Source organism: Oryx dammah, unplaced genomic scaffold, assembly GCF_014754425.2.
Source record: "Oryx dammah isolate SB20612 unplaced genomic scaffold, SCBI_Odam_1.1 HiC_scaffold_23, whole genome shotgun sequence".
NCBI lineage: Eukaryota > Metazoa > Chordata > Mammalia > Artiodactyla > Bovidae > Oryx > Oryx dammah.
In genome coordinates this window covers 84832312-84855898 of record NW_024070207.1, presented here as the reverse complement: position 1 = coordinate 84855898, position 23587 = coordinate 84832312, and positions in this window count along the sequence as shown.

Below are 23587 nucleotides of genomic sequence, written 5' to 3'. Positions count from 1 at the left end.
GGGGAAGGAAATGGCAACCCACTCCAGTGCTCTTGCCTGGAGAATCCCAGGGACGAGGGAGCCTGGTGGGCTGCCATCTATGGGGTCGCACAGAATCGGACACGACTGAAGCGACTTAGTAGCAGCAGCAGCAGCAAGAGCTTTTGAAAATCATTTAAGGTTGATACTTTATCAGTGCGGATCTGAGTTAGTTGGGGAGTAATACGTAGTCTATTAACAACAAACCCCAAGTAATGGTCAGATGTAGACATTTGAATTTTTTCAGGGGCAATGATTAATTCAGAGTTTTTTAAGGATAGTTGAGGTATATCAAACATGTGTTGAGTTTCTTAGATAGATGGAGCCAAAAACAATATATCATCCATATAGTGAATAACAAGAAAGTTAGGAAACTACTTTCTCACAGGCTCAAGGGCTTTGGCTACATAGTACTGACACATGGTGGGAGAATTCATCATCCCTTGTGGCAGTACAGTCCATTGGTACCATTTATGAGGTCCAATATGATTAGGATAAGTGAGAGAGAAAGCAAATCTCTCTCAGTCTAAAGGGTGTAAAGGTATACTAAAAAAGCAATCTTGTAAATCAATAATAATAATGTGTCAATTTTGAAGAATAGTAGTAGGTGATGGGATTCCTGGTCATAATGCACCCATGGGTTTCATAGATGCATTAAGTTTTCTAAGGTCTGTTAGGAGACGCCATTTGTTAGATTTCTTTTTTATGACAAAAACAGAAGAGTTCCAAGGAGAACAAGATTCCTCAATATGCTTTAATTCTAGTTGTGTATCTATAAGTTCCTTAGCCTCCAGTAATTTCTCTTTTGTGAGGGGCCACTGTTGTGTCCAAATATGCTCATTATTCTTCCAATTATTTTAATAATTGTATTGTTTGTTAAATGAGCAGTGGTCCCTAGGAAAAATGTGGAATGTATATCTGAGTTTGATATTGCATAAGTCCCTTCCTATTAGATTAAGGGGTGCATTTATCACATAAGGTTTTAATGTTGCAAGTTGGCCTTCTGGTCCCTCACATGAATAAATTTGAGTACTCTGATAAACCTCTTGTACTTTGGTTTGAGAAATCCCTGCAATTTGGCAAGAAATTTTTTTTTGTACAGGCCAGGATTTGGGCCATAAATGTTTGGAAATAATACTAATATCAGATCCAGTGTCAAGGAGACCAGAAAATCTTTTACCGTTAATTTTGATATTTATAGTCGGTCGGGTGAATTCAGATACTGTCAGTTCAGTTCAGTCACTCAGTCGTGTCCGACTCTTTGTGACCCCATGAATCTCAGAACGCCAGTCCTCCCTGTCCAACACCAACTCCCGGAGTTCACTCAGACCCACGTCCATTGAGTCAGTGATGCCATCCAGCCACCTCATCCTCTGGCGTCCCCTTCTCCTCCTGCCCCCAATCCCTCCCAGCATCAGAGTCTTCTCCAATGAGTCAACTCTTCGCATGAGGTGGCCAAAGTACTGGAGTTTCAGCCTTAGCATCATTCCATCCAAAGAAATCCCAGGGCTGATCTCCTTCAGAATGGACTGGTTGGATCTCCTTGCAGTCCAAGGGACTCTCAAGAGTCTTCTCCAACACCACAGTTCAAAATCATCAATTCTTCGGCACTCAGCCTTCTTCACAGTCCAACTCTCACATCCATACATGACTACTGGAAAAACCATAGCCTTGACTAGACGGACCTAGTCGGCAAAGTAGTCTCTGCTTTTGAATATGCTATCTAGGTTAATCATAACTTTTCGTCCAAGGAGTTAGAGTCTTTTAATTTCATGGCTGCAATCACCATCTACAGTGATTTTGGAGACCCCCAAAATAAAGCCTGACACTGTTTCCACTGTTTCCCCATCTATTTCCCATGGAATGATGGGAACAGATGCCATGATCTTAGTTTTCTGAATGTTGAGCTTTAAGCCAACTTTTTCACTCTCCCCTTTCACTTTCATCAAGAGACTCTTTAGTTGTTCTTCACTTTCTGCCATATGGGTGGTGTCATCTGCATATCTGAGGTTATTGATATTTCTCCCGGCAATCTTGATTCCAGCTTGTGCTTCTTCCAATCCAGCGTTTCTCATGATGTACTCTGCATAGAAGCTAAATAAGCAGGGTGACAATATACAGCCTTGACATACTCCTTTTCCTATTTGGAACCAGTCTGTTGTTCCTTGTCCAGTTCTAACTGTTGCTTCCTGACCTGCATACAGATTTCTCAAGAGGCAGGTCAGGTGGTCTGGTATTCCCATCTCTCTCAGAATTTTCCACAGTTTATTGTGATCCACACAGTCAAAGGCTTTGGCATAGTCAATAAAGCAGAAATAGATGTTTTTCTGGAACTCTCTTGCTTTTTCCATGATCCAGCGGATGTTGGCAATTTGATCTCTGGTTCCTCTGCCTTTTCTAAAACCAGCTTGAACATCTGGAAGTTCACGGTTCATGTACTGCTGAAGCCTGGCTTCGAGAATTTTGAGCATTACTTTACTAACAGGTGAGATGAGTGTAATTGTGCGATAGTTTGAGCATTCTTTGGCATTGCCTTTCTTTGGGATTGGAATGAAAGCTGTACTTTTCCAGTCCTGTGGCCACTGCTGAGTTTTCCAAATTTGCTGCCATATTGAGTGTGGCATTTTCACAGCATTGTCTTTCAGGACTTGAAACAGCTCAACTGGAATTTCATCACCTCCACTAGCTTTGTTCATAGTGATGGTTTCTAAGGCCCACTTAACTTCACATTCCAGGATGTCTGGCTCTAGATGAGTGATCACACCATCATGATTAGCCGGGTCATGAAGATCTTTTTTATACAGTTCTTCTGTGTATTCTTGCCACCTCTTCTTAATATCTTCTGCTTCTGTTAGGTCCATACTATTTCTGTCCTTCATCGAGCCCATCTTTGCATGAAATGTTCCCTTGGTATCTCTAATTTTCTTGAAGAGATCTCTTGTCTTTCCCATTCTGTTTTTTTCCTCTATTTCTTTGCATTGATTGCTGAAGAAGGCTTTCTTATCTCTTCTTGCTATTCTTTGGAATTCTGCATTCAGATGCTTATATCTTTCCTTTTTCTCCTTTGCTTTTTGCCTCTCTTCTTTTCACAGCTATTTGTAAGGCCTCCCCAGGCAGCCATTTTGCTTTTTTGCATTTCTTTTCCATGGGGATGATCTTGATCCCTGTCTCCTGTACAATGTCATGAACCTCAGTCCATAGTTCATCAGGCACTCTATCTATCAGATCTAGGCCCTTAAATCTATTTCTCACTTCCACTGTATAATCATAAGGGATTTGATTTAGGTCATACCTGAATGGTCTAGCAGTTTTCCCTACTTTCTTCAATTTAAGTCTGAATTTGGCAATAAGGAATTCATGATCTTAGCCACAGTCAGCTCCTGGTCTTGTTTTTGTTGACTGTATAGAGCTTCTCCATCTTTGGCTGCAAAGAATATAATCAATCTGATCAGGATTTCTTAAAACTGGAAAGGCAGAGAAACCTTCAACTTCAGAGACCTGTGATTGCAAAGCCAGCAATTCAGAGGGCCTCTGTCATGAAGGAGAGTGAGTAGGTAAATTATTGTTTTCAGAAAGGTGTTGTTGGTTTTAATATCAAAAGTAGTCTTAGGGGAGTAGTTGCCAGAATCATTAGGTTTTAGCAAGGGAGAGACGTTGGGATTTGTGTCCGCTGGCAGGAGAGGAGTGCTGGGAGCAACCAGGGCAGGGCTTGTAGGAAAATTCTGAAATATTTTATGTTGTTCTAATTGGGCCTTTTGTACGGTATAATCATCTGATTCATATTCATGTAATAAGTGTTCTTCCTGTTGCTGAGTATTAGGAGGGCTAGAATTACCTTGTAATTGTAAAATCATGGCTTCAATATGAGCCCACAGGGGCCAAAAATCTATCGGGATTTTTTTTCCTGTCTGGCAGCATGTTCAACATTCTCTATGGCCCGGTGCCAAATTTCTAAATCAACACTACCTTCTTCAGGGAACCAAGGGTTGCATTCAACCACTATCTGAAGGCAAGCCTCTATTTGCTGAGGCGAAACTGAAAATCCCTGAACTTTAAATAAGTGCTGAAATAAAGTAGAAAAGTGATGGAGCTTTCCAGCCATTTGACCCATGTCTTAGTACTTACCAGCCTCAATAGGCCCTCGAGGTCACTCAGTCCGATCTGCCAAGTGTACCAGGCTCCTATTCAGGTGTCACTTGTTGCAATCCTTTAATGGACCAGAACCTGGTGGTCCAGAGTTGATGATAAGAAAGTAAAGGAGAGAAAGTGGTTGATATTCCTTGGTTTATGCAGAAAACCAATAAAGTCCCTGTAACGGGGCTTGCTCTTTTCACTGAGGCCTCAGGCACCCTCTCGATGGGGTAAAGGTACAGAGAATCTTCTCAAGAGGGTCTTAGAAGCCCGGGCAGGGAAGTGAACTCAGAGGGCCTCTGTGCTCCAAAGAAATAGCCTGAGAGAGAGAGAAAGAGAAAGAAAGAGAAAGAAAGACACGGGGACCAGAGCTCTGATGGAGCAAAGGTGTTTACATGGTGTGGGCATATATACTGTAGTTATTCTCAGCAAAGATAAAGATTAAAATTCCAGACTAAGAGAGAGAGAGAGAGAGTTGTAAATAATCACTTTCACCATATGGTTCACAAGAAGGAAGAGGGTACTTATCACCATATAGAAAAACTAATGAAGGAAATGCCTGGATCCCTCAGCCCCGGGAGAAGCTTGCCTCTCCTAATAAGGAACAGAGGATTCCTGATAGATCCAAAACAGCACACAGGAAGCCTCCTGTTAAATGCTTCCTGATATTATGGGACAACATTAAACACACCAATATTTTCATTATAGCAGTCTCAGAAGGAGAAGAGAGACAGAAATGATCTAAGGAAATACTTGAAAAGATAATAGCTGAAAATTTCCCTAACATAGGAAAGGAAATAGTCAACCAAGCCCAGGAAGCACAGATAGTCCCAAGCCAGATAAACCCAAGGAAGGACCCACTGAGACACACAGCAATCAAAATGACAAAAATTGAAGACAAAGATAAAATATTAAAAGTAATAAGCGAAAAAAGACAAATAACACACAAGGTAACTCCCATACGGTTATCAGCTGCTATCTCAACAGAAGCTATTAGCAAAAAGGGAAAGTCATGATATATTTAAAATGATGAAAGGGAAGCGCCTATAACCAAGAATACTCTACTTAGCAAGGATCTCATTCAGAGTTGATAGAGAAATTTAAAGCTTTCCAGACAAGTGAAAATTAAGAGAATTCAGCATCATGAAACCAGCTTTAGAACAAATGATAAAGGAACTTCTCTAGGCAGGAAATGCAAGAGAAGGAAACAACCTACACAAACCGCCAAAATACAAGAAAATGAGAATAAGATTATACGTATTGATAATTATCTTAAATGTAAATGGGTTATCAACCAAAAAACATACATTGGCTGGGAGGATGAAAACATGTTCACTTACCACATTACTCCACTTAACGCCGCCAAATTGTACGTCATTATTTTAAATTGTTAGGTTAATCATGTTTCCATTATGGCTTGCAATTATAATTCAGTTCAGTTCAGTTCAATTCAGTCGCTCAGTAGTGTCCAACTCTTTGTGACCCCATGAATCGCAGCACGCCAGGCCTCCCTGTCCATCACCAACTCCCAGAGTTCACCCAAACTCATGTCCATCGAGTCGGTGATGCCATCCAGCCATCTCATCCTCTGTCGTCCCCTTCTCCTGCCCCCAATCCCTCCCAGCATCAGAGTCTTTTCCAATGAGTCAACTCTTTGCACGAGGTGGCCAAAGTATTCGAGTTTCAGCTTTAACATCAGTCCTTCCAAAGAACATCCAGGACTGATCTCCTTTAGAATGGACTGGTTGGATCTCCTTGCAGTCCAAGGGACTCTCAAGAGGTTTCTCCAACACCACAGTTCAAAAGCATCAATTCTTCAGCTCTCAGCCTTCTTTACAGTCCAACTCTCACATCCATACATGATCACTGGAAAAACCATAGCCTTGACTAGATGGACCTTAGTCGGCAAAGTAATGTCTCTGCTTTTGAATATGCTATCTAGGTTGGTCATAACTTTCCTTCCAAGGAGTAAGTGTCTTTTAATTTCATGGCTGCAATCGTCATCTGCAGTGATTTTGGAGCCCAGAAAAATAAAGTCTGACACTGTTTCCACTGTTTCCCCATCTATTTCCCATGAAGTGATGGGACTGGATGCCATGATCTTCATTTTCTGAATGTTGAGCTTTAAGCCAACTCTTTCACTCTCCTCTTTCACTTTCCTCAAAAGGCTTTTTAGTTCCTCTTCACTTTCTGCCATAAGGATGGTGTCATCTGCATATCTGAGATTATTGATATTTCTCCCAGCAATCTTGATTCTAGCTTGTGCTTCTTCCAGCCCAGTGTTTCTCATGATGTATTCTGCATAGAAGCTAAATAGGCAGGGTGACAATATACAGCCTTGACGTACTCCTTTTCCTATTTGGAACCAGTCTGTTGTTCCATGTCCAGTTCTAACTGTTGCTTCCTGACCTGCATATAGGTTTCTCAAGAGGCCGGTCAGGTGGTCTGGTACTCCCATCTCTTTCAGAATTTTCCACAGTTTAGCCATTGTAATTAGCTTTTGTTTTTCTTGATATTGATTGTGAAACAATCTTTTACTATTGAAACATCTTTTACTATTGAAACATCTTTTAATATTGTGATAATGAAACTATTATTCAATTAATACCACTGTATCATGATTGATCACCAGTAAATATTAGAATCTTATATCCTTAAAACTACCTTTTAATAGAAAAACCTGTAATCACTTTTTAAAATCCAGATGGATATCAGAATTAACTATGATTTTTTTGAAAAATACAAATGCCCAGGTATTGCTGTTTTTTTCTCCAAAGCTCCAGATGTTTTTCTAATGAACATTCATGTTTAAAAACAACTGGATTATATGATGATCTTTTTCTTGTATCTAGTTTATTTCACTTTTTCTATTTCTGTTTTTTTTTGTTTATTTTTATTAAAAATATTTGTTTTTAATTGAGAGATAATTGCTTTACAATATTTTGTTGGTTTTAACCATATATGTGCATGAATCAGTCATAAATATACATATGTCCCCTGCCTCTTGAACATCCCTGCCATTTCCCACTCCATGCCACCCCTCTAGTTTGTCACAAAGCACTGGATTTGAACTCCCTGCATTATACAGTGAATTTCCACTGGCTATCTAATTTTACATATGGTAATGTATATGTCTCAATGGGACTCATTCAGTTTGTCCCACCTTCTCCACCCCACCATGTCCACAAGTCTGTTCTCTATGTCTGCATTTCCACTCTTGCTCTGCAGATGGATTCTTAGGTAACATCATTCTAGATTGCATATAAATGAATTAATATATGAAATTTGTTTTTCTCTTTATGACTTACTTTACTCTGTATGATAGGCTCTAGATTCATCCATCTTATTAGAACTGAATCAAATGCATTCCTTTTAATGGCTGAGTAGTATTCCACTGTGTATATGTACCACAGCTTATTTACCCATTCATCTGTCGATGGACATCTAGGTTGCTTCCAGGTCGTAGCTATTACAAATAGTGTTGAGATGAACATTGGGGTACTGGGTCATATGGTAGTCTATTTCTAGTTTTTTTTTAAGAAATTTCCATACTGTCCTCCATAGTGGCTGTATCAATCCACCTTCCTACCTACAGTGAAAGTGGGTTCCTTTTTCTCCACACCCTCTCCAGTGTTCATTGTTTGTAAATTTTTTGATGATGGTCATTCTGACTGGTATGAGGTGATTCCTCACACTGATTTGCATTTCTCTAATACTTAGCAATGCTGAGCAATATATGTGTTTTTTAGCCATCTGTATTTCACCTTTGGAGAAATGTCTGTTCAGGTATTCTGCCCACTTTGTCACTGGGTTGTTTGTTTTTCTAGTATTGAGCTGAATAAGCTGCCTATATATTTTGGAAACTAATCCTTTGTCAGTTGTTTCCTTTAGATCTCGGTTGCTATTACAGTTTTTATTTTCATTACTCTAGAAGTTGGATCATAGAGGATGTTTCTGTGATTTATGTCAGAGTGTTCTGCCTATGTTTTCCTCTAAGAGTTTCATAGTTCCTGGTCTCAAATATAGGTCTTTAAGCCATTTTAAGTTTATTTTTGTGTATAGTGTTAGGAAGTGTTCTAACTTCATTCTTTCAGACAAAGCTGTTCAGTTTCCCCAGCACAATTTATTGAAGAGACTCTTTTCTCCATTGTTTATTCTTGCTTCCTTTGTCAAAGACAAGGTGTGGGCTTGTCTTGGGGCTTTCTATCTTGGTCCATTGGTCTATATTTTTGTACTATATTTTATTGGTGACTGTAGTTTGTAGCATGGTCTGAAGTCAGGCAGCTTGATTCCTTCAGGCCTGTTTTTCTTTCTGAAATTTGCTTTGGCTATTTGGGGTCTTCTGGGTTTGCATAGAAATTGTGAAATTATAATTCTGTGAAAAATACCATTGATAGTTTGATAAGGATTGAATTGAATCTATAGATTGCTTTCTGCAGAGTAGTCATTTTCACACTATTGATTCTTCCAATCTAGGAACATGGTATATCTCTCCATTTGTTTGTGCTGTCTTTGTTCTTTCAGTGTCTTATATTTTTTTTGCATAAAGGCCTTTTGTCTTTTAAGGTAGGTTTATCTGTCCATTTGGAGAAGGCAGTGGCAAGCCATTCCAGTACTCTTGCCTTGAAAATCTCATGGACGGAGGAGCCTGGTAGGCTGCAGTCCATGGGGTCGCTACTAGTCGGACACGACTGAGTGACTTCACTTTCACTTTTCACTTTCACGCATTGGAGAAGGCAATGCCAACCCACTCCAGTGTTCTTGCCTGGAGAATCTCAGGGATGGCAGAACCTGGTGGGCTGCCGTCTATGGGGTCGCACAGAGTCAGACACGACTAAAGCGACCGGCAGCAGCAGCAGCAGCAGCAGCAGCAGCAGCAGCAGCAGCATCTGTCCATCGGTGTGAGTGGGTTATTTAGGTCTCCCACTATTATTGTGTTACTTTAATAGTTGTTAGCATTTGCCTTATGTATTGAGGTGTTCCTATGTTAAGATGCATATGTATTTATAATTGCTATGTCTTCTTCTTTTATTAATCTTTTGATTGTTATGTAATGTTCTTCTTTGTCTCCTGAAATTATATTTATTTTAAAGTCTATTTTATGTGATATGAATATTGCTACTCCTCCTTTCTTTTGACTACCTTTTGCATGGAACATCTTTTTCCAGCCCTTCATTTTTGGTTTGTATGTGTCCCTAGGATTGAGGTTGTTCTCTTGTAGACAGCATATGTAAGAGTCTTGTTTTTATATCCATTCAACCAACATGTGTCTTTTGGTTGGAGCATTTAGCCTATTTACATTTAAGGTAATTATTACTTTTTTAATTAATTAATTTTAATTGAAGGTTAATTACTTTACAATATTGTAGTGGTTTTTGCCATACATTGACATGAATCAGCCATGGGTGTACATGTGTTCCTCATTGTGAACCCCCTCCCAACTCCCTCCTCATCCCATCCCTCAGGGGTGTCCCAGTGCACTGGCTTTGAGTGCCCTGTGTCATGCATTGATTTGGACTGGTGATCTATTTCACATATGGTAATATACATGTTTCAATGATATTCTCTCAAATCATCCCACATTCACCTTCTCCCATCAAGTCCAAAAGTCTCTTCTTTACATCTGTGTCTCTTTTGCTGTCTTGCATATAGAGTCATCATTACTATATTTTTAAATTCCATATATATGCATTATACTGCATTGTTGTTTTACTTTCTGACTTACTTAACTCTGTATAATAGGCGCCAGTTTCATCCACTTCATTAGAACTGATTCAAATGCATTCTTTTTAATAGCTGAGTAATATTCCATTGTGTATATGTACCACAGCTTTCTTACCCATTCTTCTGCCGATGAACATCTAGGTTGCTTCCATGTCCTAGCTACTGTAAACAGTGCTGAGATAAACATTGAGACACATCGATTGCTGGGTCATATGGCAATTCTATTTCCACTTTTTTAAGGAATCTCCACACTGTTCTCCATAGTGGCTGTACTAGTTTGTATTCTCACCAACAGTGTAAGAGAGTTCCCTTTTCTCTGCACCCTCTCCACCATTTATTGTTTGTAGACTTTTTGATGGCATCCATTTTGACCAGTGTGAGATGGTACTTCATTGTAGTTTTGATTTGCATTTCTCTGATAATGAGTGATGTTGACCATCTTTTCATGCGTTTGTTAGCCATCTGTTTGTCTTCTTTGGAGAAATGTCTGTTTAGTTCTTTGGCCCATTTTTTCATTGGGTTATTTATTTTTCTGGAATTGAGCTGCATGAGCTGCTTGTATATTTTTGAGATTAATTCTCTGTCAGTTGTTTCATTTGCTATTATTTTCTCTCATTCTTAAGACTATCTTTTCACTTGCTCATAGCTCCCTTCATTGTGCAAAAGCTTTTAAGTTTAATTAGGTCCCATTTGTTTATTTTTGCTTTTATTTCCATTACTCTGGGAGGTAGTTGGGCCATAGAGGATCCTGCTGTGATTTATGTCAGAGAGTGTTTTGCCTATGTTTTCCTCTAGCAGTTTTATAGTTTCTGGTCTTACATTTAGATCTTTAATCCATTTTGAGTTTATTTTTGTGTATAGTGTTAGAAAGTGTTCTAGTTTCAGTCTTTTAAAGGTGGATGACCAGATTTCCCAGTACCACTTGTTAAAGAGATTGTATTTACTCCATTGTATATTTTTGCCCCCTTTGTCAAAGATAACATGTCCATAAGTGTGTGGATTCATCTCTGGGTTTTCTATTTTGTTCCATTGAGCTATGTTTCTGTCTTTGTGCCAGTATTATACTGTCTTGATGACTGTAGCTTAGTCTGAAGTCAGGCAGGTTGATTCCTCCAATTCCATTCTTCTTTCTCAAGGTTACTTTGCCTATTCGAGGTTTTTTGTATTTCCATACAAATTGTGAAATTATTTGTTCTAGTTCTCTGAAAAAGACCATTGGTAGCTTGATGGGAATTGAGTTGAATCTATAGATTGCTTTTAGTAATATACTCATTTTAACTATATTGATATTTGCAAGCCATAAACATGGTATATTTCTCCATCTATTTGTGTCATTTTTTTTATTTTTTTCATCAGTGTTTTATAGTTTTCTATAACAAGGTAATTATTGATAAGTAGGATACTGTTGCTGTTTGCTTTGTTGTATTGGGTTTGCCTTCATAGGCTTTTTCTTTCTCTTTTGTTTCCTGTCTAGAGAATCTCCTTTAGTATTTGTTGTAAAGGTGGTTTGGTGGTGTTGAGTTCTCTTAGTTTTTGCTTCTCTGTAAACCTTTTGATTTCCTTTTTGAATCTGAATGAGATCTTTGCTGGCTAGATAATCTTGGTTGTAGGTTTTTCATTCTCATCACCTTAAGAATATCCTGTCATTCCCTCCTGGCCTGCAGAGTTTCTCTTGAAAGGTCAGCTGTTAGCTTCATCCCTTGTATGTTATTTGTTGCTTTAATTTTTTTTTCTTTGTGTTTAATTTTTGTTAGTTTGATTATTGTGTCTTGGTATGTTTCTTCTTGGGCTTCTTCTGTATGTGACTCTCTGGGCTTCCTAGACTTGTTTAGGAAAGTTTTCTTCCCCAGTTTAGGAAAGTCTTTGACTATTATCTCCTCAAATGTTTTTTCATGCCCTTTCCTTTTATCATCTTCTTGGACACCTATGATTTGAATGTTGGGGTGCTTAATATTGTCCCAGAGGTCTTTGAGGCTATCCTTGTTTCTTTTAATTCATTTTCTCTTTATTCTGTTCTGCTTAGGTTATTCCCACCATTCTATCTTCCAGGTCTCTTATCCATTCTTCTGCCTTAGTTACTCTACTGTTGGTTCCCTCTAGTGTATTTTTAATCTTGGTTATTTCATTGTTGATTGTTTAAATTCTTCTAGGTCCTTGTTAAATATTTCCTACATCTTCTTGATCAATCCCTCCAGTCTCTTTATCTGTCTCTACATTTTGTTTTCAAGGTTTTGGATCATCATTACTATCATTATTCTTAATTCTCTTTCAGGTAGATTCTTTATTTCTTCCTCACTTATTTGGTCTAGTGGGTTTTTACTTTGGCCCTTCACCTACTGCATATTTCTCTGTCTTCTCTTTTTGTTTAGTACACAGTGCTTGAAGTCTCCTTTCTTCAGGCTGAAAGGTCATGTTTCCTCTTAATTGTGGAGTTTTCCCCCATTGGTGGGGTTGGACTAGTGCCTTGTGAAGGTTTCCTGGATGGGGGGACTTGTGCCTGTGTTCTGGTGGATGGAACTGGATCTCGTCACTATGAACAGCAATGTTGTGTCCAGTAGTGTGTTTCGGATGTCTGTGGGTTCAGTGTGGCTTTGGGTAGCCTGTCTGCTAATGTACAGCACTGTGCTTCTGCTTTGTTGAAGGATTAGTGTGGGGCATGTAAGCATTGAGGCTTGCTGGCATTTGGATTGGCTTGGTCTTAGTGTTGAGATGGAAGCCTTTGGGAGGTCTCTTGCCTCCCAAGATCTCACAAGCTCCAAACTCACTAGCTCCAAGATCCCGCAAGCCCACACAGCACAGAAGACAAGTCCCCAAGACTCGGTGAAGGAACACTCAGCAACCCAGAATACACAGTGGCACTTGTACCACAGTCCTCTAATGTGTTTAGGTAGGTCTTTGTACCTATTGTGGGCAGTGTGGGGTCAGTTCAGCCTCAGGTCTAACCTTATTCAAACTTGTACGTGCTTCCAAAGTTCACAGTTTCACCTTAAGTCCACAGTCTGTTCCCCACCTGGACACAAAAGGGTGCAACAACCGAGGTTCTTTAGGGTTCACTTGCTCTCTTGTGCTGGGGAGAGGGTAGGATATGGCAGACACAATTGGGATGTATTTAGGATTGCCTGGAGCAATAAAGCTCTGTTGGAGGCTTTTACAGTCTGAGGCAGATCTCCAAGAGGAAAAGGCCCCTATTTGTGGGTCCTTAGGAAGAGCCACGTTGTTTAAGCTCCTAGAAAGGTTTGTCAAGTAACCTGTTCCTGCTCACAGCCTGGTGGTAGCTGCCAACTCTGGGGTTGGATCATATCAACAGTGTTTTGTCTGCTGCCTCAGGCACCTTTCCTGGCTTTGGCAGTGGCACTCACGTCTAATTCCGCATGAGAGGTTTGAAGTAGGCCTCTCAGCATATCCTCACAGCCACCAGCCCTTGACTATTCCCTGGGATCTTTGCCAGAGCCTGGGTACCCTGTCCCTGCCCTCTGATGGAGACCAAGTCTTGCTAGCTGCTTCTCTTGGCTCGTCGCCCTATGCTCTGGTTTGGGCTGAGGCTTGTGAGCTCCTTATTGGGTAAAAAGTACTATTCAGCAGTGGTGATTTCTGTGGTGAATTTTCTCTATGCTTTGCCCTCTGAGCCCCCGAGGTAGCACCCCTTTGCCCTAACCTGTGATGGGGTTTCCTAGTGTGTGTAAACTTTTCCCTTTTCATGACTCCCTCCCACTCTCTTTCAGGGCACAAGCCCTCATCCCGAAATCCTTTGTTTCTTTTGTCTTTATCTGTTGCTCTACCTTATTCTAAGGAAACTGGCTTTCCTTTTAGGAGATCTGGGATCTTCTGGTGTGGTAGAAGTTCTTCTGTAGGAGTTGTTCCATATTCTGATGAAATTTTTATGTATCTGTGGGAAGGCAGGTGATCTCCTTGTCTTACTCCTCCACTGTCTTCTTCCATCTCCCTTTATTAGTTTATTTCATATGTTTCTTGGCATGTTTTCCCTGGTTTTATCCTGTATGGGACTCTCTGGGCTCCATGAACTTGGATGGCTATTTCCTTTCCCACGTTAAGGAAAATTTTTACTATAATCTACTCAAATATTTTCTCATACCCTTTCTTATTGCCTTCTTCTTTGGGGACCTTTATGATTCTAATATTTTTACACTTAATGTTGTTCCTGGATCTTTGTGATAATCCTCATTTCTTTTTATTCTTCTTTCTTTATTCTGCTCTGTTACCATTATTTCCACCAGCTCAATTCCAGCTTACTTATCTGTCCTTCTGCCTCAGATAGTTTGCTATTGGTTCATTCTAGTGTATTTTTAATCTCAGTTATTGTGTTGTTCATTGATGATTTTCTATTCTTTAATTCTTCTAGGTCTTTGTTGATCATTTATTGTATCTTCTCAATTCGTGCCTCCAGTCTGTTTATCTGTGCCTCCATTTATTTCCAAGATTTTGGATCATCTTTACTGTTGTTACTCTGAATAAAATTCAGGTAGATTTTAATTTCTTCATTTGTTTGATCTTGTGGGTTTTTACTGTATTTCTTCATCTTCTGCATGCTTCTCTGTTCTCTGTCTTTTCATCTTGTTTAATTTACTGTGTTTGAGGTCTCCTTTCTGCAGAATTAAGGGTCATTGTTGTTGTTCAGTTGCTCAGTCATGTCTGACTCTTTGAGACCCTGTGGAATTCACCATGCTAGGGTTCCCTGTCCTCCAGTCTCCCTCAGTTTGCTCAGACTCATGTCCATTGAGTTGATGATGACATCCAACCATCTCATCCTCTGTTGTGCTCTTCTCCTCCCACCGTTAATCTTTCACAACATTAGAGTCTTTTCCAATGAGTTGGCTCTTTGCATCAGCTGGTCAAAGTATTGGAGCTTCAATTTCAGCATCAGTCCTTCCAAAGAATATTCAAGATTTATTTCCTTTAGGTTTGACTGGTTTTATCTTCTTGCAGCCCAAGGGACTGTCACGAGTCTTCTCCAGCACCACAATTTAAAAGCATTAATTCTTTGGCACTCAGCCTTCTCTATGGTCCAACTCTCACATCCATACATGACTTCTTTAAAAACCATAGTTTTGACTAGACAGACCTTTGTCAGCAAAGTGATGTCTCTGCTTTTTAACACACTGTCTAGGATTGTCATAGTCTTCACCCCACATACACACACCAAGGAGTAAACATCTTTTAATTTCATGGCTGCTTTCACCATCCACAGTGATTTTGGAGCCCAAGAAAATAAAGTCTGTCACTGTTTCCATTTCCTCTTAATTGTGAAATCTGTTCCCCATTGGTGGGGTTGGATTGGTGCCTTGTGTAGGTTTCCTGGTTGGGACGTCTTATGCCTGTGTTCTTGTGGCTAGAACTAGATTTTGTCTCTCTGAAGGGCAGTGCCATTTCCAGTAGTGTTCTTTGGGGTGTCTATGCACTTGGTATGACTTTGTGCAGCTTTTCTGCTGATGGGCAGGGGTGTTTTTCTGTTTTGCTAATGGTTTGTCATGAGGCATCTGGCACTGGAGCTTTCTGGCCTTTAGATAGGGCTTGATTTTAGTGTTGAAATGGAAGCCTTTGTGAGAGCTTTCTTCAATTGATGTTCTATGGATTCAGGAGTTCTCCAGTGCTCCAAAGTCCTTGATTCAGATCTCCACGTTGGGGGTACAGGCCTGACCCCTTACTGTAGCACTAGGACTTCACAGGCCTCATAGCACAGAAGACAAAGCCCCAAGACTATAGTGAAAGCAACACTCAATCACCAAAAGCACCAAAGAAACTCACACACTTAAGAGAGAAACAAAGAAAGAGAATATAGGGGTGTGTGTGTGTGGCGGGGGAGGGGGGGGAGGGATAGAAACCAGAGTCAAAAAGAAGAGAACAATCAAGTGAGTAAAAAAAACTTTAAGTAAAAATGAATACTAAAAGCTAGACTAGCAAAAATACAAAATCAAAAACATGAGAGAAAATGCAATATAATTAAGTAGTGCTGTAAAATATGGAAAAACTAAACATATTTAAATTAAGATGTGTTAAAACTGAAAAAAGCAGGCTTTAAAAAATATGAATTAAATGAATTATAAGGAAAGAACATCATGGGAAGAATAAGAAAAAAAAAAAAAAAGAAAGAAATCAAGAGTCAAAAAGAGAAGAAAGCACTCAAGCCAATAATCCCTAAGTGAAAATGCATACTAAATACTAGACTAGCAAAACTACAAATCAGAAACATAGAAAAAATGCAAATATCTAAATAGCAGTGTAAACTTAGGAAAAAATTAAAATGAATTTATTTTAAACTAAGATGCTTTAAAATGGAAAGTATGCTATAAAAATAAAAATTATAGGAATAAAAGAAAGATTATGAGAACAGTATGAAAAATAAAAAAGAAAGAAAAGAGAGAAAAATGTATATAGAAAGATAGTTCCACCTCTGCCACCCTAGGAGCTACTCCAACACTGGACTCTTCTCTGACCAGCTCAGACTCTAATCTGGTCCTACTCCAATGTCCTTCTTGCCTCCAGTATCCATAGTTGCCGGAGCTAGGATTTTTTCTTTTGTGTGAACACTCATTGTCCTTTTATATATTCCATAGACACAGGGTCTACCTAGTTAATAGGAAAAGCCTGTATGTCAAGGCTGTTTATTGTCACCCTGCTCATTTAACTTATATGCAGAGTACATCATGAGAAACGCTGGGCTGGAAAAAGCACAAGCTGGAATGACACCAGTCAGAATGGCTGCGATCCAAAAATCTACAAGCAATAAATGCTGGAGAGGGTGTGGAGAAAAGGGAACCCTCTTACACTGTTGGTGGGAATGCAAACTAGTACAGCCACTATGGAGAACAGTGTGGAGATTCCTTAAAAAAACTGGAAATAGAACTGCCTTATGACCCAGCAATCCCACTGCTGGGCATACACATTGAGGAAACCAGAATTGAAAGAGACACGTGTACCCCAATGTTCATCACAGCACTGTTTATAATAGCGAGGACATGGGAGCAACCTAGATGTCCATCAGCAGACGAATGGATAAGAAAGCTGTGGTACATATACACAATGGAGTATTACTCAGCCTTTAAAAAGAATACATTTGAGTCATTTCTAATGAGGTGGATGAAACTGGAGCCAATTATACAGAGTGAAGTAAGCCAGAAAGAAAAACACCAATACAGTATACTAACACATAAATATGGAATTTAGAAAGATGGTAATGATAACCCTGTATGCAAGATAGCAAAAGAGACACAGATGTATAGAACAGACTTTTGGATTCTGTGGGAGAGGGCTAGGGTGGGATGATTTGAGAGAATGACATTTAAATATGTTTGCTATCATGTTCGAAACGAATTGCCAGTCTAGGTTCAATACAGGATACAAGATGCTTGGGGCTGGTGCACTGGGATGACCCAGAGAGATGATATGGGGAGAGAGGTGGGAGGGAGGTTCAGGATTGGGAACTCATGTACACCTGTGGTGGATTCATGTCAATGTATGGCAAAACCAATACAGTATTGTAAAGTAAAGTAAAAATAAATAAATAAACAATGAAAAAAAAATCTGCCTGCCTTTGAGGTTACGAATGTCCCATTTATTTCTTTTTGTTTTTATTGCCATTACTCTAGGAAATGAAATCTTGCTGTGATTTATGTCAGAGTGTTCTATCTATGATTTCCTGTAAGATTTCTATTGTTGCTGGTCTTACACTTAGGTTTTTAATCCATTTTGAGTTTATCTTTATCTGTGGTGTTAGGAAGTGTTCTAATTTAATTATTTTACACATAGCTATCCAGTTTCCTCTGAACCATTTATTGAAAAGACTATCCTTTTTCCATTGTATATTCTTGCTTCCTTTGTCAAAGACAAGGTGATGTGAGGATAAACAATGTGAAAAGACAACTTTCAGAATGGGGGAAAGTAATAGCAAATGAAACAATTGACAAAGGATTATCTCCAAAATATACAAGCAGATCACTCAGCTCAATACCAGAAAAACAAATAACCCAAACCCAAACAAAATGTGGGCAGAAGACCTAAACAGATACTTCTCCAAAGAAGACAAACAGATGGCTAATAAACATACTAAAAAGATGATCAACATTGCTTATTAGAGAAATGCAAATCAAAACTATACTGAGGTATCATCTCATATTGCTCAGATAGCCATCATCAAAAACTGCAAACAATAAATGCTGGGGAAGGTGTGAAGAGAGGGAAATCTCCTTGCACTGTTGATGGGAATGTAAATTGATGCAGCCACTGTGGAGAACAGTATGGAGATTCCTTAAAAAACTGGAAATAAAACTACCATATGACCCAACAATCCCACTATTGGGTATATACTTTGAGGAAACCATAATTGAAAAAGATATATGTATCCCAACGTTCACTGCAGCACTATTTATAATAGCTAAGACACGGAAGCAACCTAGATGTGCATCAACAAGTGAGGGATAAAGTTGTGGTATGTATATAGAATGGAATATTATTCAGCCATAAAAAGGAAGGCATTTGAGTCAGTTCTAATAAGTCGGATGAACCTAGAGACTATTATAAGAGTGCAATCAGAAAGAGAAACATATATCTCATATATTCAGTTCAGTTCAGTCACTCAGTCACGTCCGACTCTTTGCGACCCCAGGCCTCGCAGCACACCAGGCCTCCCTGTTCATCACCAACTCCCGGAGTTCACTCAGACTCACATCCATCGAGTCAGTGATGCCATCCAGCCATCTCATCCTCTGTCGTCCCCTTCTCCTCCTGCCCCCAATCCCTCCCAGCATCAGAGTCTTTTCCAATGAGTCAACTCTTTGCATGTGGTGGCCAAAGTACTGGAGTTTCAGCTTTAGCATCAGTCCTTCCAAAGAAATCCCAGGGCTGATCTCCTTCAGAATGGACTGGTAGGATCTCCTTGCAGTCCAAGGGACTCTCAAGAGTCTTCTCCAACACCACAGTTCAAAAGCATCAATTCTTCGGCGCTCAGTCTTCTTGAGTTCAACTCTCACATCCATACATGACTACAGGAAAAACTATAGCCTTGACTAGACGGACCTTAGTCGGCAAAGTAACGTCTCTGCTTTTGAATATACTATCTAGGTTGGTCATAACTTTTCTTCCAAGGAGTAAGCATCTTTTAATGTCATGGCTACAATCACCATCTGCACTGATTTTGGAGCCCCCCAAAATAAAGTCTGACACTGTTTCCACTGTTTCCCCATCTATTTCTCATGAAGTAATGGGACCAGATGTCATGATCTTCATTTTCTGAATGTTGAACTTTAAGCCAACTTTTTCACTCTCCTCTTTCACTTTCATCAAGAGGCTCTTTAGTTCCTCTTCACTTTCTGTCACAAGGGTGGTGTCATCTGCATATCTGAGGTTATTGATATTTCTCCCAGCAATCTTGATTCCAGCTTGTGTTTCTTCCAGTCCAGCATTTTTCATGATATACTCTGCATATAAGTTAAATAAGCAGGGTGGCAATATACATCCTTGACGTACTCCTTTTCCTATTTGGAACCAGTCTGTTGTTCCTTGTCCAGTTCAAACTGCTGCTTCCTGACCTGCATACAGATTTCTCAAGAGGCAGGTCAGGTGGTCTGGTATTCCCATCTCTCTCAGAATTTTCCACAGTTTATTGTGATCCACAGAGTTAAAGGCTTTGGCATAGTCAATAAAGCAGAAATAGATGTTTTTCTGGAACTCTCTTGCTTTTTCGATGATCCAGTGGATGTTGGCAATTTGACCTCTCATTCCTCTGCCTTTTCTAAAACCAGCTTGACCATTAGGAAGTTCACAGTTCACGTATTGCTGAAGCCTGTCTTGGAGAATTTTGAGCATTACTTTACTAGCATGTGAGATGAGTGCAATTGTATGGTAATTTGAGCATTCCCTGGCATTGCCTTTCTTTGGAATTGGAATGAAAGCTGACCTTTTCCAGTCCTGTGGCCACTGCTGAGTTTTCTAAATTTGCTGGCATATTGAGTGCAGCACTTTCACAGCATCATCTTTCAGGATTTGAAACAGCTTAACTGGAATTCCATCATCTCCAATAGCTTTGTTCGTAGCGATGCTTTCCAAGGCCCACTTGACTTCACATTCCAGGATGTCTGGCTCTAGATGAGTGATCGCACCATCATGACTATCTGGGTCGTGAAGATCTTTTTTGTACAGTTCTTCTGTGTATTCTTGCCACCTCTTCTTAATATCTTCTGCTTCTGTTAGGTCCAGACCATTTCTGTCCTTTATCAAGCCCATCTTTGCATGAAATATTCCCTTGGTATCTCTAATTCTCTTGAAGAGATCTCTTGTCTTTCCCATTCTGTTCGTTTCCTCTATTTCTTTGCATTAATTGCTGAAAAAGGCTTTCTTATCTCTTCTTGCTATTCTCTGGAACTCTGCATTCGATGCTTATATCTTTCCCTTTCTCCATTGCTTTTTGCCTCTCTTCTTTTCACAGCTATTTGTAAGGCCTCCCCAGACAGTCTTTTTGCTTTTTTACATTTCTTTTCCATGGGGATGGTCTTGATCCCTGTCTCCTGTACAATGTCACAAACCTCATTCCATAGTTCATCAGGCACTCTATCTATCAGATCTAGGCCTTTAAATCTATTTCTCACTTCCACTGTATAATCATAAGGGATTTGATTTAGGCCATAACTGAATGGTCTAGCGGTTTTCCCTACTTTCTTCAATTTAAGTCTGAATTTGGTAATAAGGATTTCATGATCTTAGCCACAGTCAGCTCCTGGTCTTGTTTTTGTTGACTGTATAGAGCTTCTCCATCTTTGGCTGCAAAGAATATAATCAGTCTGATTTCAGTGTTGACCATCTGGTGATGTCCATGTGTAGAGTCTTCTCTTGTGTTGTTGGAAGAGGGTGTTTGCTATGACCAGTGCATTTTCTTGGGAAAACACTATTATTCTTTGCCTGCTTCATTCTGCATTCCAAGGCCAAATTTGCCTGTTACTCCAGGTGTTTCTTGACTCCCTACTTTTGCATTCTAGTCCCCTATAATGAAAAGGACATCTTTTTTGGGTGCTAGTTCTAAAAGGTCTTGTAGGTCTTCATAAAACCATTCTACTTCAGTTTCTTCAGCGTTACTGGTCGGGGCATAAACTTGGATAACTGTGGTATTGAATCGTTTGCCTTGGAGACGAACAGAGACCACTCTGTCATTTTTGAGATTGTATCCAAGTACTGCATTTCGGACTCTTTTGTTGACTATGATGGCTTCTCCATTTCTTCTGAGTGATTCCGGCCCACAGTAGTAGATATAATGGTCATCTGAGTTAAACTCACCCATTCCAGTCCATTTTAGTTCACTGATTCCTAGAATGTCGACGTTCACTCTTGCCGTCTCTTGTTTGAACACTTCCAATTTGCCTTGATTCATGGACCTGACATTCCAGGTTCCTATGCAATATTGCTCTTTTTAGCATCGGACCTTGCTTCTATCACCAGTCACATCCACAGCTGGGTATTCTTTTTGCTTTGACTCCATCCCTTTATTCTTTCTGGAGTTATTTCTCCACTGATCTCCAGTAGCATATTGGGCACCTACTGACCTGGGGAGTTCCTCTTTTGGTATCCTATCATTTTGCCTTTTCATACTGTTCATGGGGTTCTCAAGGCAAGAATACTGAAGCGGTTTGCCATTCCCTTCTCCAGTGGACCACATTCTGTCTCATATATTAGCATATATATATATGTAATCTGGAAATATGGTACTGATGAGCCTATTGGCAGGGCAGCAGTGGAGACACTGACATAGAGAATAGATTTGTGGACACAATTAGTGGAGAAGAGGGTGGAGTAAATTGGGAAAATAGCATTGAAACCCATACTTTATAACATGCAAAATGGACAGCCAGTGGGAACTTGCTGCATGATGCAAGAATGTCAAATCTAGTGCTCTGTGACAACCTAGAGGGGAGGGATGGGGTGGGAGGTGGGAGGGAGATTCAAGAGGGAGAGGATGTATGTATACCTATGGTTGATTGATTCATGTTGATGTATGGCAGAAATCAGCACAATGTTGTAAAGCAATTGTCATGCAATTATTATTTAAAAATAATTTAAAGAGAGGAATTAAAGATCCTGTTGATGAGGGTGAAGAAGGAAAGTGGAAAAGTTGACTTAAAACTCAGCATTTAAAAAACTAAGATCACGGTATCCAGTCCCATCATTTCATGGAAAATAGAAAGTGAATAAATAGAAGTTGTGACAAATTTTATTTTCTTGGGCTCAAAAATCACTGCAGACAGTGACTACAGCCATGATATTAAAAGACACTTGCTCTCTGGAAGTAAAGCTATAACAATCTTAGCACATTAAAAAGCAAAGAGAAGACATCACTATGCTGACAAAGGTCCATATAGTCAAAGCTATGGTTTTGCCTGTAGTCATGTACAGATGTAAGAGTTTGACCACAAAGCAGGCTGAGTGCCAAAGAATTGATGCTCTCAAATTGTGGTGCTGGAGAAGATTCTTGAGAGTCCCTTGAAATGTAACAAGATCAAACCAGTCTATCCTAAAGGAAATCAATCCTGAATACTCATTGGAAGGACTGATGCTGAAACTGAAGCCCTGATACTTTGGCCACCATATACAAACTGCCAACTCATTGGAAAAAAATCCTAATGCTGGGAAAGATTGAAGTCAAAAGGAAAACAAGGCAACAGAAGATGAAATATTTAGATACATCACTGATTCAATGAACATGAATTAGAGCACACTCCAGGAGATAGTGAAAGACAAGAAAGCCTGGCTTGTTGCAGTCCATGGGATCACAAAGAGTCAGACATGACAGCAACTGAACAATAGCAGTAATTTAAAAAATATTGTAAAGTAATTAGCCTCCAATTAAAATAAATAAATTTATATTTTTAAAAATGCATATAAAAAAAAAAAGTCAGTCTGCCAATGCAGAAGACACAAGAGACACAGGTTTGAGCCCCGGGTCAGGAAAATCCCCTGGAAGAGGAAATGGCAATCCATGCAAATATTCTTGCCTGGAAAAAACCATGGACTGTGGAGCCTGATGACCTACAGTCCATAGGACTGGAAAGAATCAGACACAAATGAGCACACACACATTCACACATACACATGGAGTTCAAGTATACTGACCCATAACTATATTTGCTTGCTTTAAACTGATATTCATTCAAGTTGAGACTCATTCCAAAAGATCAACAATTTTATACTCTCCCCAGTTTTTTTTTAATGTCCTATTTCACATCTTCATGCATATATTTTTGCTGTTAATTGTACTATATGTCCCAGGAGATTCTATTCAGTGCTCTATGGTAACCTATATGGGAAGGAAATTCAAAATCAAAATATTAAAAATAAATATATATGTATTTATATATATTCTATATATAATCCCTTGTTTTCTTAATTTGCTTCCCATATATATATATATATATCTGATTCAAATGACTGAATATATATATTCAGTGATTTGAATTTGAAGTGTGTATATACATATATATAGCTCAGCTGGTAAGGAATCTGCTTCCAATGCAGGAGATCCTTGTTTAACTTCTGGGTTAGGAAGATCCCTGCAGAAGGGATAGGCCATCCACTTCAGTATTCTTGGGCTTCCCTGGTGGCTCAGATGGTAAAGAATCTGCCTGCAATGCAGGAGACCTGAGTTGGATCCCTGGGTTGGGAAGATCCCCTGAAGGAGGGCATGGCAACCCACTCCAGTATTGTTGCCTGGAGAATC